Source organism: Aquarana catesbeiana, linkage group LG04, assembly GCF_042186555.1.
Source record: "Aquarana catesbeiana isolate 2022-GZ linkage group LG04, ASM4218655v1, whole genome shotgun sequence".
Classification (NCBI taxonomy): Eukaryota; Metazoa; Chordata; class Amphibia; order Anura; family Ranidae; genus Aquarana; species Aquarana catesbeiana.
The window spans coordinates 453,205,926-453,223,528 of record NC_133327.1 but is presented as its reverse complement, the minus strand read 5'-3'; positions in this window follow the sequence as shown (position 1 = coordinate 453,223,528).

Here is a 17,603-nt window from a genome sequence, read left to right as displayed (position 1 = left end):
ATATTTTATTATATGCAAACGTTTCATTGATGTACATTGGTACCACTATGTATGTTTTTATTAGATGAAAATTAGAACATTTCTTTAGCGTCTGCAGAAGTGTGAAGTTAGAAAAATTGGTTGGAGATCAATACTCACTATTAGTAAACACAACACTGGGTGTTCAATATACCTGTGTGATGTCCCAAAATTTGCAGGCTCACCAATAATAATAAGTGCGGTCTCTGTGCCTAAAATACTATAGAGAGAAAAAAAATTTTCAGGGGAAAGGCTCCCACTGAGAAGAGACACAGGCGGACCATGCTGCTTAATAAGGGATACATTTTATTAGAAAAATATATTTAATACAAAAGGGGCCAAGACCAGGTACCCACACCAAGATCATATAATAAAAATAGACAACTTTGTCTGTTTAAGAGCAGCTGCATCATGCTTCAACCATGCATGCACACACCTGTAACAAGGCTATTGTTAATGGAATTAAGTAATATTTGTGGATCAGACTAATGATTTCAGTGACATGCACCATACATAACAAAGTCCGTCCAGTCACTGTATTTAAATAGAAACCCTTTTAACAAAAGACCCCTGTTTAAAGGGTAGTTGATTGAGTCAAGTTGCTAGTCCCACAGAGACAGCCTTAATTAGAGTTGTAACAAGACATAGCTGTCATTACGGGGAGATGATTATAGTCCACAGTTAGTATCCAATCCAAAGACACAGAAATACAGTTCCTTGAAAAAACCAGAGTCCCTGGTGAAACATGTTGGATTTGGCATCACGACAGAGACGCTCTATGCATTGTGGGTGACGTATTTCATCACGCCTGTGCATGTGCAGTTGATTGCTTGAAGCCAGCGGTGACTACTTTGGCTGATACAAGCGGATGGTGGCCCAGAGGACTTGACACTTATATAGTGCTGATAGCAAACTGCTCACTGGAGCCCCACAGACCCCGCTCAACAAACGGAGCATACAGGACGGCACATACAGCCGATGTTGTGGTGGGTAGGGATGAGCTTCATGTTCGAGTGGAACCCATCGTCTGTTCGCCCGTTTGCCGAATTGCGGACGATATGGGCCGTTCGCGCCAAATTCGTGTGGAGCGTCACGGCCCATAATTCACTGCGGCATCGCAGTGCATTGCTGGCTGATGATTGGCCAAGCATGCAGTATGACCCGCATGCTTGGCCAACCACAGCGCTGTCTGGCTCAGGGGATTTAGTACACGCCCCACACTATATAAGGCCGCCTGCACGGCGGTCCTGTGTAGTGTGTGTTCCGGCGTTGAAAGAGCTAGACAGAGAGACAGTGTCATTTGATTTAAGTTAGATAGATTAGACAGGACAGTCAGTGAGTTAGCTGCACTTACAGTGTATTGTGTATATATATGCATCCCAGATGTTGTATATATATATATATATATATACAACATGTATATATATGTATATATATATATATATATATATATATATATATATATATATATATATATCATATATATATACACTGTATTCAGTTTAGCTAGATCCGTTCCTGTTATCTTCCTACTGACAGGCAGGCTTGTCTTGTTACAGTATTTACAGCTACCTGAAGAAAATTGCTGGTGTTCTTTTGATTATTAGTACCACAGTCAGACAGCTAGACTATTTACAGTTAGTGTAGTGCATCCTCCTCACAGTGTTCAGCTAAAGCTACAAGTTAGTGTAGTGCGTCCTCCTCACAGTGTTCAGCTAAAACTGCAAGTTAGTGTAGCACGACCTCTGCACAGTGTTCAGCTAAAGCTACAAGTTAGTGTAGTGCGTCCTCCTCACAGTGTTCAGCTAAAACTACAAGTTAGTGTAGTACAAGCTCTGCACAGTGTTCAGCTAAAGCTACCTGTAGAAGGTTGGTGGTGTTTTCCTGATCCTATCACTACCGCAGGCAGCTAAATAAGCTACAAGTTAGTTTTTTGTGAGCTCTGCACAGTGTTCACCTAAAGCTACCTGTAGAAGGTTGGTGGTGTTTTCCTGATCCTATCACTACCACAGGCAGCTAAATAAGCTACAAGTTAGTTTTTTGCAAGCTCTGCACAGTGTTCACCTAAAGCTACCTGTAGAAGGTTGGTGGTGTTTTCCTGATCCTATCACTACCGCAGGCAGCTAAATAAGCTACAAGTTAGTTTTTTTGCGAGCTCTGCACAGTGTTCACCTAAAGCTACCTGTAGAAGGTTGGTGGTGTTTTCCTGATCCTATCACTACCGCAGGCAGCTAAATAAGCTACAAGTTAGTGTAGTGCGTCCTCCTCACACTGTTCAGCTAAAACTACAAGTTAGTGTAGTGCACAGTGTTCAGCTAAAGCTACAAGTTAGGGTAGTGCGTCCTCCTCACAGTGTTCAGCTAAAGCTACAAGTTAGTGTAGTGCATCCTCCTCACAGTGTTCAGCTAAAGCTACAAGTTAGTGTAGTGCATCCTCTGAACAGTGTTCAGCTAAAGCTACAAGTTAGTGTAGTGCGTCCTCCTCACAGTGTTCAGCTAAAACTACAAGTTAGTGTAGTGCGAGCTCTGCACAGTGTTCAGCTAAAGCTACCTGTAGAAGGTTGGTGGTGTTTTCCTGATCCTATCACTACCGCAGGTGGCTAAATAAGCTACAAGTTAGTTTTTTGTGAGCTCTGCACAGTGTTCACCTAAAGCTACCTGTAGAAGGTTGGTGGTGTTTTCCTGATCCTATCACTACCGCAGGCAGCTAAATAAGCTACAAGTTAGTTTTTTGCGAGCTCTGCACAGTGTTCACCTAAAGCTACCTGTAGAAGGTTGGTGGTGTTTTCCTGATCCTATCACTACCGCAGGCAGCTAAATAAGCTACAAGTTAGTTTTTTGTGAGCTCTGCACAGTGTTCACCTAAAGCTACCTGTAGAAGGTTGGTGGTGTTTTCCTGATCCTATCACTACCGCAGGCAGCTAAATAAGCTACAAGTTAGTTTTTTGCAAGCTCTGCACAGTGTTCACCTAAAGCTACCTGTAGAAGGTTGGTGGTGTTTTCCTGATCCTATCACTACCGCAGGCAGCTAAATAAGCTACAAGTTAGTTTTTTGCAAGCTCTGCACAGTGTTCACCTAAAGCTACCTGTAGAAGGTTGGTGGTGTTTTCCTGATCCTATCACTACCGCTGTGTCTAGAGGCAACAGTGCTGGTCGTGGAGACGGTGCATCCTCATCAGCACGTGGCCGTGGGACACGCTTGGCCTTTTTTTCAGCAGCTGGCTGTGTTGAGCCGCAATATGCTGAAGACTTGGTCGAGTGGATGACCAAGCCATCATCATCCACCTCATCCTCTCTCACCCATTCTCTGCATTCCATTCCGGTCACTGTGGTTGTTGGCGGCGGATGGTGGAGCGCACGCCAGACGCCACGCGCAGAGCGGAATAACCAAAGATCCATTACAAGCATCACAGCCTCAGTGCCGGGCGAGGGCACTTTCCATGTAAGCAGCCATTTGGCTTTCTGTTTTTAATATCTTTTAAATAAACGGGGTTACACTATTCCAGTTTTCTCTGTCCCTTTTTATACTCTCTGACGTAATACTGGGGGAGAGGACCAGATACCTTCGAGGCTAATCCACACCATGGCGGCAAGCCATATCTTGCTAAAGGCTCTTATTGACCTATTTTTTAATTAAAAAAGGGCAACAGCATCTGGTAAGAGGACATCCATATACTGAGCACATTGGGTGTTTATTACAGCTGGTGAAGGTGTTCTAACTATCAATACAGCAAGACATCTCACATTCATCTGTCTTAAGGAATTTTATTTCTTATTTTATTATTTTTTATCATGGAGAATCTATTTATATGTACCTGCATCAGAATTTATATCTAACAATTATTTGCACACGGACTTTCTTATGTACTTGTATGATTTTTATATAGAAAAATTAATATTTGTATAAGGTTTTTTGTCACAGGACACTTTTATCCACATTTTTTTGCAGGAACAGCACGTTTGTCAATCACAGTTTTTTTGGAACCTATAGGATATAGGACTTTCACTCATTACTTAATTGTTTATTGCATCACCACCACATATGTAATTTTGTTTATCTCACTAGCGCCCCTCATTATACAACCAATCTTCTCTCTGAGACCTGCACTGAGAGGAATGAAGGTGTAGAATTAGGTGTGTCACAGCCAAGTACTTGTGTGCAATCTGCTTTCGGTACACCGACGTCAGATTGTACCAGGCAAATTTCCCTGCCCCAGCTGCTGCCCCACCGAATGAAGTTCGCTCCCAGCCATCCACATGCCCAGCGGTTGAATGCTAGCTTGGCAAAATTGCTAGCACTTCAACTGCTGCCTTTTCAGTTGGTAGACTCTGCCCCCTTCCTTGAGTTTGTGGGATGTGCGGTTCCTTAGTGGCAGGTACCCAAATACCACTTTTTCTCATGGAAGGCGATTCCGGCTCTCTACCAGCATGTGGAAGGCAATGTCCATGCCTCGCTGAACAGGGCGGTCAGCGGTAAGGTGCATATTACCGCTGACTCATGGTCCAGCAGGCATGGACAGGGATGTTACCTAAGTTTCACCGCACATTGGGTGACTCTGCTGGCAGCTGGGAAGGATGCAGGACAAGGTGCAGTAGTGTTGGAGGTTGTTCCACCACCACGCCTCCAAAATGCCACTACTAATGATTGTGACACACCTCTCTCCTCCACCCCCTCCTCTTCTTCTTCCTCCATGGCCTCTTCCTGTGCTTTGTCCTTGGAACCAGCGGTGCTCCGTAGCCGTTCAAGGGGCTACGCAAGTATGCAGGCCAAAAGATGCCATGCGGTGCTTGAGCTGGTGTGCTTGGGGGACAGGAGCCACACTGGAGCAAAGGTTCTGTCAGCTCTGCAGGGGCAGGTTCAGAGGTGGTTGACGCCATGCCAACTTAAGGCAGGAATATGGTGGTTTGCCACAATGGCACCAACCTCCTCTCTGCCCTCCGACAGGGACAAATGACCCATGTGCCCTGTTTGGCTCACGTCCTTAACTTGGTGGTGCAGCGTTTCTTGGGCAGGTACCCGGGCTTACAGGATGTCCTGAGGCAGGCCAGGAAAGTCTGTGTGCATTTCCGCCGGTCATATAATGCCAGTGCTCGGCCGGCAGACCTCCAAAAGGAGTTTAACCTGCCCAAGAACCGCTTAATCTGTGACATGCCCACCAGGTGGAACTCAACGTTGGCCATGCTGCAGCGGCTGCACACGCAGCAGAGGGCCATCAATCAGTACCTGTGCGACTATGGCACCAGGACAGGGTCAGGGGAGCTTTTATTTTTTTCCCCACGCCAGTGGGCCCTGATCAGGGATGCATGCACTGTCCTGTCACCATTTGAGGTGGCCATGAGGATGGTGAGCAGTGACAGTGCATGCATCAGTGACACTGTCCCCCTTGTCCACCTGTTGGAGCACACGCTGCGTGGAATAATGGACAGGGCACTTGAGGCAGAACAGAGGCAGGAAGAGGAGGACTTCCTTAGCTCTCAAATCCCCCTTTATTCAGACAGTGTTCCTGCGTGCCCGTCGATCACACAGGAAGAGGACGAGGAGGAGGAGGATTGTGTCAGTATGGAGGTGGAGCCTGGCACTCAGCATCAGCAGCAGTCTTTAAGGGATCAGTCCCAAGAAACACATGGACTTGTACGTGGCTGGCGGCCTTAGTGACCCAGAGGACTCCGGACCGAATGCCTCAGCAAACCTATGCTGCATGGCCTCCCTGATCCTGCAAAGCCTGCGTAAGGATCCTCGTATTCGTGGTATCAAGGAGAAGGACCAATACTGGCTGGCAACCCTCCTTGATCCACATTACAAGGGTAAGGTTGCGGAGCTTATCTTGCAGAGGGAGCAGAGGATGAAACATCTTCGGGAGGCCTTGCAGAAAGGTCTGTGCAACGAACATTTTTGGTTCTGGGCGCCGCCACCAGTGCCTAAGGCCCAATTTTTCTGCCCCTGTTTAACAGGGGCGTGTAAGTAGAATTTTTGATGCAATACTTTGCAGCAGGGCTCATTCCTGCGTTACAACTAGAGTATCTGTGAGGGGTTGCAGTGTTGTGGCACCAGCACCAGTGCCTAAGGCCCAATTTTTCAGCTCCTGTTCAACAGGGGCATGTAATTACAATTCTTGATCTAATATTTCACAGCAGGGCCTTTGAGGGCTTACAGTGTTGTGGCCACAACAACACCTAAGGCCCAAATTTCTGCTGAGTATATAGGGCAGGCCCCTACTTTCAAACATCCAACTTACAAACGACTCCTACTTGCAAACGGAAGGAGACAACAGAAAGTGAGATGAAATCTACCCCTAGGAAGGGAAATTCTCTCCTGTAAGAGTTAATATGGGAAAAACATTTCTCCTTTTCACTGATGCTTTATCACCAATTCTTGTTTCACAAAAAACACCAAATTTTCAAAAAACATTTGTCATTGGGACAAAAAGTGAGCTAAACATGTTAAAAATGTACCAGTTCAAAATTACAAACAGATTCTACTTAACAACAAACCTACAGTCCCTGTCTTGTTTGCACCGCCTGTATACTGCTGTTCAGAGTACAGAGCCTGTATACTGCTGTTTCCTTTTTTAATTTGGGTGCAGGGTTCCCCTTAATATCCATACAAGACCCAAAGGGCCTGGTAATGGACTGGGTGGGTACCAATGCCGTTTGTCTCACTGATTTTCATCCATATTGCCAGGACCCGACATTACATTAAAGCCGCAAGCAGTTTTAAATGACTTTTTTTCCTTTTAAAAATGACATTTTGTGCAGGGACTGTTCTAAGCACGGGAAACACGCGCCACTTTACAGGCATACTATAGACACCCCCCAGGTACGATATTTAAAGGAATATTCCACTTTTTTTTTGCTTTAAACATCATTAAAATCATTGCTCCCGAAAAAACGGCCGTTTTTAAAAGTTTTTTTTGCATTGATACATGTCCCCTGGGGCAGGACCCGAGTCCCCAAACCCTTTTTAGGACAATACCATGCAAATTAGCCTTTGAAATGAGCACTTTTGATTTCGAACGTTCGAGTCCCATAGACGTCAATGGGGTTCTAATGTTCGTGCAAATTTTCGGTCCGTTCGCAGGTTCTGGTGCGAACCAAACCGGGGGGTGTTCGGCTCATCCCTAGTGGTGGGTACCTGGTCTTGGCCCCTTTTGTATTAAATATATTTTTCTAATAAAATGTATCCCTTATTAAGCAGCATGGTCCGCCTGTGTCTCTTCTCAGTGGGAGCCTTTCCCCTGAAAAAAATTTTTCTCTCAGAAGTGTGAAGTTGCCTGGTGGTTGCGTTCACTAAGCTTTTAATGTGCTGGATGCCTACATTGTGCCATGGCTTGAGAGTATACATTCCTTAGGATTCTGAAAGATCAGGCCAAAGTGGGAGAAAAAGTGAGATATGACTATTCAAGAGACGAGTATGAATTCTTTGCCAGAGGTAAGCCATGTTGTATGCTAGAGAGGATTATGAGCATCTTTGACGGTAATAGTTCCCTGTGGAAGTGAAGAGTGTAGACTAAATTAACATGAATATCATATTCTGATTAAGGGAAAATCAGTATATAGTAATGTACCATAATCCAGTCCCTAATACATCATGAGCAAAGCTAAAATATACAGTTCAAGATCAGGCAAATTTAGTCCGCCATCGATATGGTGTTGCTGTAAGGTACAAAATCTGATAGCTCCCCTTTCACACCATATGAACTCACAGAACAACCAATAATGACTTTTAAGGCCTTATGGAAAACCATGTGCAGAATATATGTAAATATACCTAATTCAAATGATTTTGATAAGACTGTAATTTTTTGATTTTTTAAACTTTTTACCATATGTAGTTAGATTTTGGAAAGGGTTCCTTGTTTTTACTGCAGTAAAAATGTGGAACTCCCTCCCCCAGGAAGTGATACTGGCTGAGAGTGCCAAATTATGTGGCCACATAGTTACATAAAAATACATAGTTAGTCTGGTTGAAAAAAGACACAAGTTCATCTAGTTCAACCAATAAAAGTAGGAAAAAATTATACAATCCTATATACACAATCCTATACCCACAGTTGATACAGATGAAGGCAAAAAAAACTAAAAAACAGCAAAGCATGACTTAATTTGCTACAGCAGGGGAAATAAATATTTCCTGATCCCTCAAGAGGCAATCGGATATTCTCTGGATCAACTTTATATAAATGTTAGTATCCAGTTATATTACAGTATGTACATTTAGGAAAGAATCCAGGCCTTTTTTAACCGCTTCCCGCCCAGCTGCCACAGTTGTACTGCGGCAGAATGTCATGGGCAGGTGAATCACCGTTATTTTACGTCAGGCCCGCGACTGCGACGATCGGATTCGATCCAGAACTGATCAATCCCCAGGCCCAGGCCAATGAAATCTGGCCTGGACCTGGTGATTGCTCCTGCCGAATGAGATCCTTCCCCTGCATGTGTTAATGTAAACACAGCAGGGGAAGTGATGTCATCTCTCCTCGTGTCGGTCTTTTCCATTCCAGACCGAGGAGAGAGAGCATCTAACAGTAAGTGCACCAACACTACACTGACACCAGTCCACATAGGTACACTTGCCACCCCCCTGATCACCCCTCGATCACTCCCCTCAGTTACCCCTTCACCCCCTGTCACTGTGTCACCCAGTGCAACATTCAGATTTTTTTTATAGCTGTACTGGTGTCATTAGTGACACTAATCAGTGTTAGGGTAATTAGTGGTAGGCCCAGATAGGTCTAGGGACCCTCCCTAACCCTGCCTAATAAAGGTTTAACCCCTTGATCACCCCCTGTCACCAGTGATCACTGTATAAGTGTCACGGGTGACGCAGGTTAGCTAGTTTATTTTTTATAGCATCGGGGCATCCGCCGTATTTTACCTAAATAAAGGTTTAACTACTTAATCACCCGGCGGGTGATCAAAGTTAGGTTTTAGCATCAGATAGGGTTTGTGTTGCCCCAGGCAGCGTCAGATTAGTGCCAGTAGCACTAACACCCACGCACTCACCATACGCCTCCCTTATTAGTATAGTGTCTGAACGGGTCAATCTCTGATCTGATCAGATCTATATTAGCATCCCCAGCAGTTTAGGGTTTCCAAAAATGCAGTTTAGGGTTCCCAGTGTTAGCGGGATCAGCCCAGATACCTGCTAGCACCTGCGTTTAGCCCCTCTGCCCAGCCCACCCAAGTGCAGTATCAATCTATCACTGTCACTTACAAAAACACACCGCACATAACTGCAGCGTTCGCAGAGTCAGGCCTGATCCCTGCGAACGCTAACAGTTTTTTTGGTAGTGTTTGAATCAGTCACTGACAGTCAGGTGCTTTTTTTCTTGTGAGTCTCACTACTGTACTATTACATTTAGAGACCAAAATGTCAAATCGAAGGTACAGTAGTGAAGAGGCCTACATGTTTATGAGCATGACAGATAGTGAAGAGGAAGTCACTCATCTGTCAGATTCAGGCTCCGAATACAAACCTGTAGACAGCAGCGGCACACTGACAGATAGCTCCAACGATGGAGTTGTGGTCCCCGCCAAGGTCAGGCATACCAGACCCTGTTCTTCTGCTGTCATTGAGGTGCAAGAACCGCAGGGCTCTCGTATGGAGCAGAGAGCCAGTACTAGCGCCGCTCATCCTTCTGGTGAACTGGCAAGCACCAGCGGCCTATACATCCTGGTCATACATTCAGCACTGCAGTATCACATGGTGACGTGGCGAGTCCCATAAGTGCAGTTCAAGCTGGTGAGGTGGCTAGCACCAGAAGTGTCCAGTTGCCACCAAGAAGAAGACAAAGACAGGCCCATCGAGCCCATAGTGCCCTTCCTGCTGCATTTGCCAATCCTAATTGGGAGCCCACCACTTCTGCAGCACCCGTACTTCCCCCATTCACTGGTCAACCCAGAATTCAGGTGGAAACAGTACATTTTACATCACTTGATTTTTATTCGCTGTTTTTCACAGAAGATCTCTATAGATCTATTGTGAACCAAAGCATTTTATATGCTGGTCAATTCATCGAGGCTAATCCCCAGCTGACCCTTGCCAGAGATTGGAAACCAATTATAGTTTCCGAATTTATGACTTTCCTGGGCCTATCCCTCCTCATGGGCATAAATAAAAAGAATGAGTTGGTCATATTGGACCACTGACCTTGCGGTTCATGCATTTCAACGATAATGAACTCTGTCGTTCTCGGGGTGACCCTGAATGTGATCGGCTCTACAAAATTTGGCCCCTCGTAAACCACTTCAACCAACGCTTTGCAGCCTTGTTTACTCCTCATCAAGTTGTCTGCGTTCATGAGTCCCTGATTATGTTTTCTGGCCGCTTTCATTCAAACAGTATCTTCCCAGCAAGCATGCCAGATATAGGGTCAAGATGTATAAGCTCTGTGACAGGCCACAGGCTATACATATAGTTTTATGGTTTACGAGGGAAGATATAGTTACGTAGAGCCGGAGAACTGCCCAGACTACATGGGGAGTGCTGGTAAGATTGTGTGGGACTTGATGTCACCCTTATTTGGAAAGGGGTACCACTTGTATGTGGACAAATATTAAACAAGCATGCCACTTTTTAATCACTTGTTTGATCATCAAATTGGCGCATGTGGAACCGTGCAATATAATTGCCGGGGCAGCTTGTAGATTCCCATCTTAGGCTGGGGGAGAGAGCCTGCTTGAGATGTAATAATTTGCTCACTGTGAAGTGGAGGAATAATAAGAATGTTTTCATTCTGTCCTCCCTTCACGCAGACACAACGGTCCAAATTCCTACGGTGACTGGTGTTGTGGTGAAACCCCTCTGTGTCCATGAATATAATCTTAATATGGGAGGGGTGGACCTCAACGACCAGTTTTTGGTGCCGTACCTAATTGCCTGTAAGGCCAGACGCTGGTACAAAAAGTGTCTGTATACTTTTCAAATGGCTCTGCTGAATGCTTTTGTGCTATACAAAGCTTCAGGATGAACTGGATCTTCTGTTTCCAGACGGTGCTGTGGCCCAACTTCCCAATTCAAATGCAGTAAGCTGACTGCATGAAAGGGATTTTATACATGTCTTCTCTGGTACCTCTACCCAAAGAAACCCTCAAAGAATATTTTGTGTCTGTAGAAAGCACGGATATAGGCGTGACACCCAAATTTATTGTCCCTCCTGTCCTGACCAACCTGGTCTTTGCATTGGTGACTGTTTCGAACGCTACTACACACTAGTTCAGTATTAGCGTAGGGTGCAGCACCACACAGTCCGAGGTACGCGTACACAGGGTCTTGAAAGATGTGATGGCCATACTTTTTGAGAGACCCTAATCTGCAATGTTCAGTTTACAGTTTTTTTACAGTTTTTATAAAAGTGAAAAAAGTGAAAAAAAAACACACAAAAAATAAAAAAGCCAAAAATAGTTGTGTTTTTTCTTCTCTCTCTCTATTGTTCTCTCTCTTATGTTCGCTCTCTACTGTCTGCTCTACTATTCGCACACTATTGTTCTATATCTATCGTTCTCTCCCTGTTTTATTTTTACTATGGGGGTCATTTACTATAACTCCAGGAAGTACTGGGCACTATGGCAAATAATAGAGCCCATTTTAGCCAAATGGAAACAAAACGGCGAATTTGCGCATGAAAATCAGCGATATAAGCGGAGAACAAACGTTTGTAAATTCTAAATTGCCGCTAATTAGCGCTTCCGCGTATATACAAATGCCAATTCTTATCAAGTTGTTATATAGCACTGTACTGTAGCCATGATCCATGTATGTGAAAGAAACATTTTTTATCAGAGATGTGCTCTAGTTCCCGTGCATCTATTGATTTATATTGCAATTAGTATTCCTAGTTTTTTTTTCCTTCTTTTGCTAAGAAATGCAGTTCTGAATGATTATTACATAGTAATGTCTGCTATTCCGTAAAGTTACATGTATTAATCATTTAGGTTACCTATTTGTTGTATGTTGTTTTTTTCATGTTTTTGATTTATTATTTATTAATTTAGTTGACTATAAAGCAGTAATTATTTATGTTCATTCTTTAATAATACTACACTATTATGCAGGTCTTGTACTTAGCACAATGGCTTAGTGGTCTGCTTGGATATCTCCACACCACTCATGGTATGAGTTCAAACAACAGCCAACCTACCATCCACCAGCTGTGTTTATTTTTTCAGTGCACAAGTGAATTAAAATAAACAAACAAAGAAATGTAAACTGCCCTTTAGCTAGTGTGTGGTGTTTGGAATGTCACATCATAATATAATTGAATACTTACATACCATTGCATGCATTTAAAGAGTTAATACAATAAAAACTTTCACATTAAGCTGCATTGGCTACTTGGCAATCACCTATTTTCAGTAAATATATATACACGTATATTTGTGTTGCTTTGGCTAATTGGCTAACTGGCATTCTCCTTTTCCCACCAATGCAATCTTTTAGGATTTTTCTGTGGGATTTGAACCCATGAGTCTTTCAATACCTGAATGTTTGAAGGTAGAGGTGCTAACTGCTAGCCTATTGGGCTGAGCACAATTATACATACAAAATACTTTTACTAGTGTTTGATGTGTTATATACTATACAATAAACTTTATCAAATGTAAACTGCTTGTTAGCTAGTGTGTGGCGTTTGGAGATTCACACCATAATATTAGTGAATACTTACATACCATTGCAAGCATTTGAAGAGTTAATACAATAATATCAACCACATTAAAGTGTATTGGCTACTTGGCATTCACTGTATGCTGCTTTGGCTAATTGGCTAACAGTAATTCTCCTTTTCTCCACCAATAGTAATCTTTTAGGATTCGAACCCATGAGTCTTTCAATACCTGAATGTTTGAAGGTAGAGGTGCTAACTGCTAGCCTATTGGGCTGAGCACAATTATATATACAAAATACTTTTACTAGTGTTTGATGGTTTATATACCATACAATAAAGTTTATCAAATGTAAACTGCTTGTTAGCTAGTGTATGGTGTTTTGGAGATTCACACCATAATATTAGTGAAGACTTATTTATTTTTATTTAAAGCGGGGGTTCACCCACACCGCCAAAAAAAAAAAATATTAAAATCCAGCAGGTACAAATACTGCAGCTGCTGACTTTTAATACATGGCCACTTACCTGTCCCAGGGTCCAGCGATGTCGGCAGGGACGCCGAGAACCTGCTCGGTTCTCGGCAGCTGCCGCCACCATCCTAGGTGAGGGAATCAGGAAGTGAAGCGTTGCGGCTTCACTTCCCGGTTCCCTACTGCGCATGCGCGAGTCGTGCTGCGCGTCCCTAGTGGTCGCCGCTCTCTCCTGGGAGCTGTGTGTTCCCAGCAGACAGCGCGGTCGGGACGGGAAGAGGCATAGACTCCCATGGGAGTCTATGCTGGAAGTGGGTGCAAATACCTGTCTTAGACAGGTATCTGCACCCCCCTCCCCCCTGAAAGGTGCCAAATGTGACACCGGAGGGGGGGAGGGTTCCGAAAAGCGGAAGTTCCATTTTTGTGTGGAACTCCGCTTTAAGGTACTTCTATAGTGCCGTCAATTTACGCAGTGCTTTACATAAACATTATACACTAATATGGGCCCCTACCCTCAAGGAGCTTACAATCTAAGGTCCCTAACTCACATTCATAGGGCCAATTTAGACAGAAGCCAATTAACCTACCAGCATGTCTTTGGAGTGTGGAAGGAAACTGGATTACCCGGAGGAAACCCACTCAGGCACAGGGAGAACATGCAAACTCCAGGCAGGTAGTCTTGTGGTGTGGTTGGGAATACGAACCAGCGACCATTTTAGCCAAATAAAATTTCAACAGGCGAATGTGCAAATGAAAAACTAGCGCTATTAGTGAGAAACACATGTTAGTAAATTCTAAGCTGGCACTAATTAGCGCTTCCGCGTATATGCAAATGCCAATTCCTACCAAGTTGTTATATAGTACTGCACTATAATCATGGTCCATATATGTGAAAGAAACATTTTTATGTGAGATGTGCTCTACCTCGTGTGCATCTATTGATGTATGTTGCAATAAGTATTCCTAGTTTTTTCCTTCTTTTGCTAACTAATGCAGTTATGAATGATTATTACATAGTAATGTCTGCTATTCTGTAAAGTTACATGTATTAAACATTTAGGTTACCTATTTGTTGTATGTTGTTTTTTATTTTTTAATTTAGGTGACTATAAAGCGGTAATTATTTATATTCATTCTTTAATCATACTACACTATTATGCAGGTCTCATACTTAGCACAATGGCTTAGTAGTCTGCTCAGATGTCTCCACAGCACTCATGGTACAAGTTCAAATACCAGCCAACCTACCATCCCCCAGCTGTGTTTATTTTTCAGTGCACAAGCGAATTAAAATGAACAAACAAAAAAATGTAATCTGCCCATTAGTTAGTGTGTGGTGTTTGGAATTTCACACCATAATAGTATTGAATACTTACATATCATTGCATGCAGTTGAAGAGTTAATATAATAGAATCAGCCAAATTTAAAGTGCATTGGCTAATTGGCATTCACCTATTTTCAGCATATGCTGCTTTGGCTAATTGGCTAATAGTCATTTGCTTTTTTTTCACCAATTCAATCTTTTAGTATTTAGTGGGATTTGAACCCATGAGTTCTTCAAGGTAGAAGTGCTGACCGCTAGCCTATTGGGTGTAGCACAGTCATACATAGAAAATACATAGAAAATACATTCACTAGTGTTTGATGTTTCTTCTCCCCGAGCTGTCTCTCCTGCTGCCACCATCTTCTCCCGCTGATGTGTTCTTCAGCGCAGCCGGTTACCCACTAATAAAAACAAAAGCCGCTCTTCTTGTGGCGGTCTTCTGTGGCCATCCGATAATGTCACCCGGAGAGTCCGCTCCATGGCTATGTAAGAGACACTACACAGCGGGTGACGACACAGCGGAGGAAGACCACCATGGAAGAAGAGCAGCTTTTTTTTATTAGCGGGTAACCAGCGGTGCGGAAGAACACAGCAGATGGCGGCGGCAGGAGAGATGGCTCTGGGAGAATACTATAATAATAATAATAATAATAATAATACTATTCTATTTCTGGGAGAATACAGCTCGGGGAGAAGATGGAGGAGGGAGAGACAGTGTCTGGAGAAGATGGCTCAGGGAAGAAGACAGCTCAGAGCTATTCTACAATAAAGGACTTGTCAAAAACCGGCTATTAATTTTTTTACATTTCACTGCTTTTTTTGGTGAATGGGTAGGGGTAAAATGTACCCCATACCTATTCACATAGGGGGCAGGATCTGGGAGCCCCCTTGTTAAAGGGGGCTTCCAGATTCTGATAAACCCCCTTCCTGCAGACCGACAACCACCGACCAGTGTTGTCGGGAAGAGGCCCTTGTCCCCATCAATATGGGGAAAAGGTGCTTTGGGGCATGTGGCCTGGTAAGGTTCAGAAGGGGAGGGTGCTCACTCATCCCCCCCTATCCTGACCTCCAGTCTGCATGCTCAGGTAAGGGTCTGGTATGGATTTTGGGGGCCCCACATCAAATTTATTTTACATTTTGGTGTGGGGTTCCCCTTAAAGTCCATACCGAAGGGCCTGGTATGTACTGGGGGGACCCTACGACATTTTTTTCCTTGAATTTTGGAATTCCATACCATATTATTGAATAAGTTCATACCATTGCATGCATTTGAAGAGTGAAAATATGGAATAAAGCAAGCTGATGTGCTTTGCCTAATTATGCTTCTGAGTACAATGCACACTTCTGGGAGGTGATGCTGTCAGTGGGATTTGAATTCATGGCTTGAACTTTTGGGGGCAGCAGGGTATACCGCTATGCTACAGAGCTGAGCACTTACCTACAGAGAAAATACATTTACTAATGTTTGATTCAATACAATAATGTTTTGCATTTCAGACATTAATATTATAGTAACAACCATGCTCGTGCCGATGTGGCGTTGGCTAATAGGCATTTGCCTCTTTTCAGCATATGCTGCTGAGTACAATGCAAGCTTTCAGTAGGTGATACCATCTGTGTGATTTTCAGCCATTTGAGCACAATTATATTGAGAACATATGTTTACTAGTGTTTGATGGTGGGACTACTTTATATTCTAGGTATAAAATAGTACTCAGCACAGTGACTTAGGCACCTTTCACACTTGTGCGACCTGAAAGTTGCGAGATTTTAATGCGACTTTAAGCAATGCCTATGTAATCTTGAGGTCTATGCACACAGGAGCCACAGGGAAAGACACGCAACTTTCCCATGATTTTGCATCAGCAATTTTGCCGCAATTGCAGGGAATGCCTGTGTAAACTTGAGGTCTATGGACCTCAACTCGCATCAAAGTCAGACCAAAGTAGTACAGGGACTACGTTGAAGTCAGTGTTACTTGAAGTTGCACAGATATGAATGGTACACATTAAAAATCATGGGGTATGACTTGTCATACGACTCTGATATCCAAAGTCGCACAAGTGTGACTCAGCCCGACTTTGTCAGCGATTTCAGAGACATCAGTGCACTTTCCTGCACAGATGTCTAGTGAAATCACATAGGTCCCAACTGTTCTCCTTTAAGAAGGTGTCCTATGCCTACCTACTTTTGCTAATAGGTGTCCCTTATACCCATCTCAAAAAGTTGGGAGGTAAGAAATCGCCCCCTGAAGTCGCCCAAAGTAGTGCAGGAACTACTTTTGGGAATCGTTGTGGCGTCGCACCAATTCGGACAGTTCCATTGCCATCAATAGGCGCCGATTTGGCCTACAATTTGACATGTCAATATAGACCTATGTGAACATGGGTGAAGTTGCATAGATATTAGAGCTGCACGGTTCTGGCCAAAATGAGAATCACAATTTTTTTGCTTAGAATAAAAAGATCACGATTCTTGCAACGTAAAATCTTTCACATTATCCCACACAAAAATTGGGCTAACGTTTCTTTTTTTTTTTTTTAATTCATTAAAGTACTTTTTTCCAAAAAAAAATTGCATTTGAAAGGCGCAAATACAGTGTGACATAAAATATTGTAACAACCACCATTTTATTCTCTAGGGTCTCTACTAAAAATATATATATATATATATATATATAATGTTGGGGGGTTTTAAGTAATTTTCTAGCAAAAAAAAATGATTTTAACCTGAAACCAACAAATGTCAGAAAAATGTTTAGTGTTTAAGTAGTTAAACTTTCCTCACTTACACAGAATTCTATTTAATTGACAAATTGTTACAAGGTTTCTAGTTAAGTTCACTGATAAAGAATGTTCTAATTCTTGGCAGACTTCCTGGTTTTTCGGCTGTGGCTTCAGAAGAGCAGAGAGAGTTCTTTGCATAGCAAGAATCGTGAAACTCTTTTTTCAAGATCGTAAAGGGGAAAAAAATCACGATGACGGTTAATCGTGCAGCTCTAATAAATATGCATGGAAATCGAGGGGGACAACTTTTCATGTGACTCTGAGGTCCAAAGCTCCATGAAAAATCACCCAAGTGTGAAAGTAACCTAATGCGATTAATTGATAACACCTTTGAATAAGGCCCCATTTGCACTTGTGCGACCTTAAAATTGCACAGCTTTGTCATGACTTGAAGCAATGT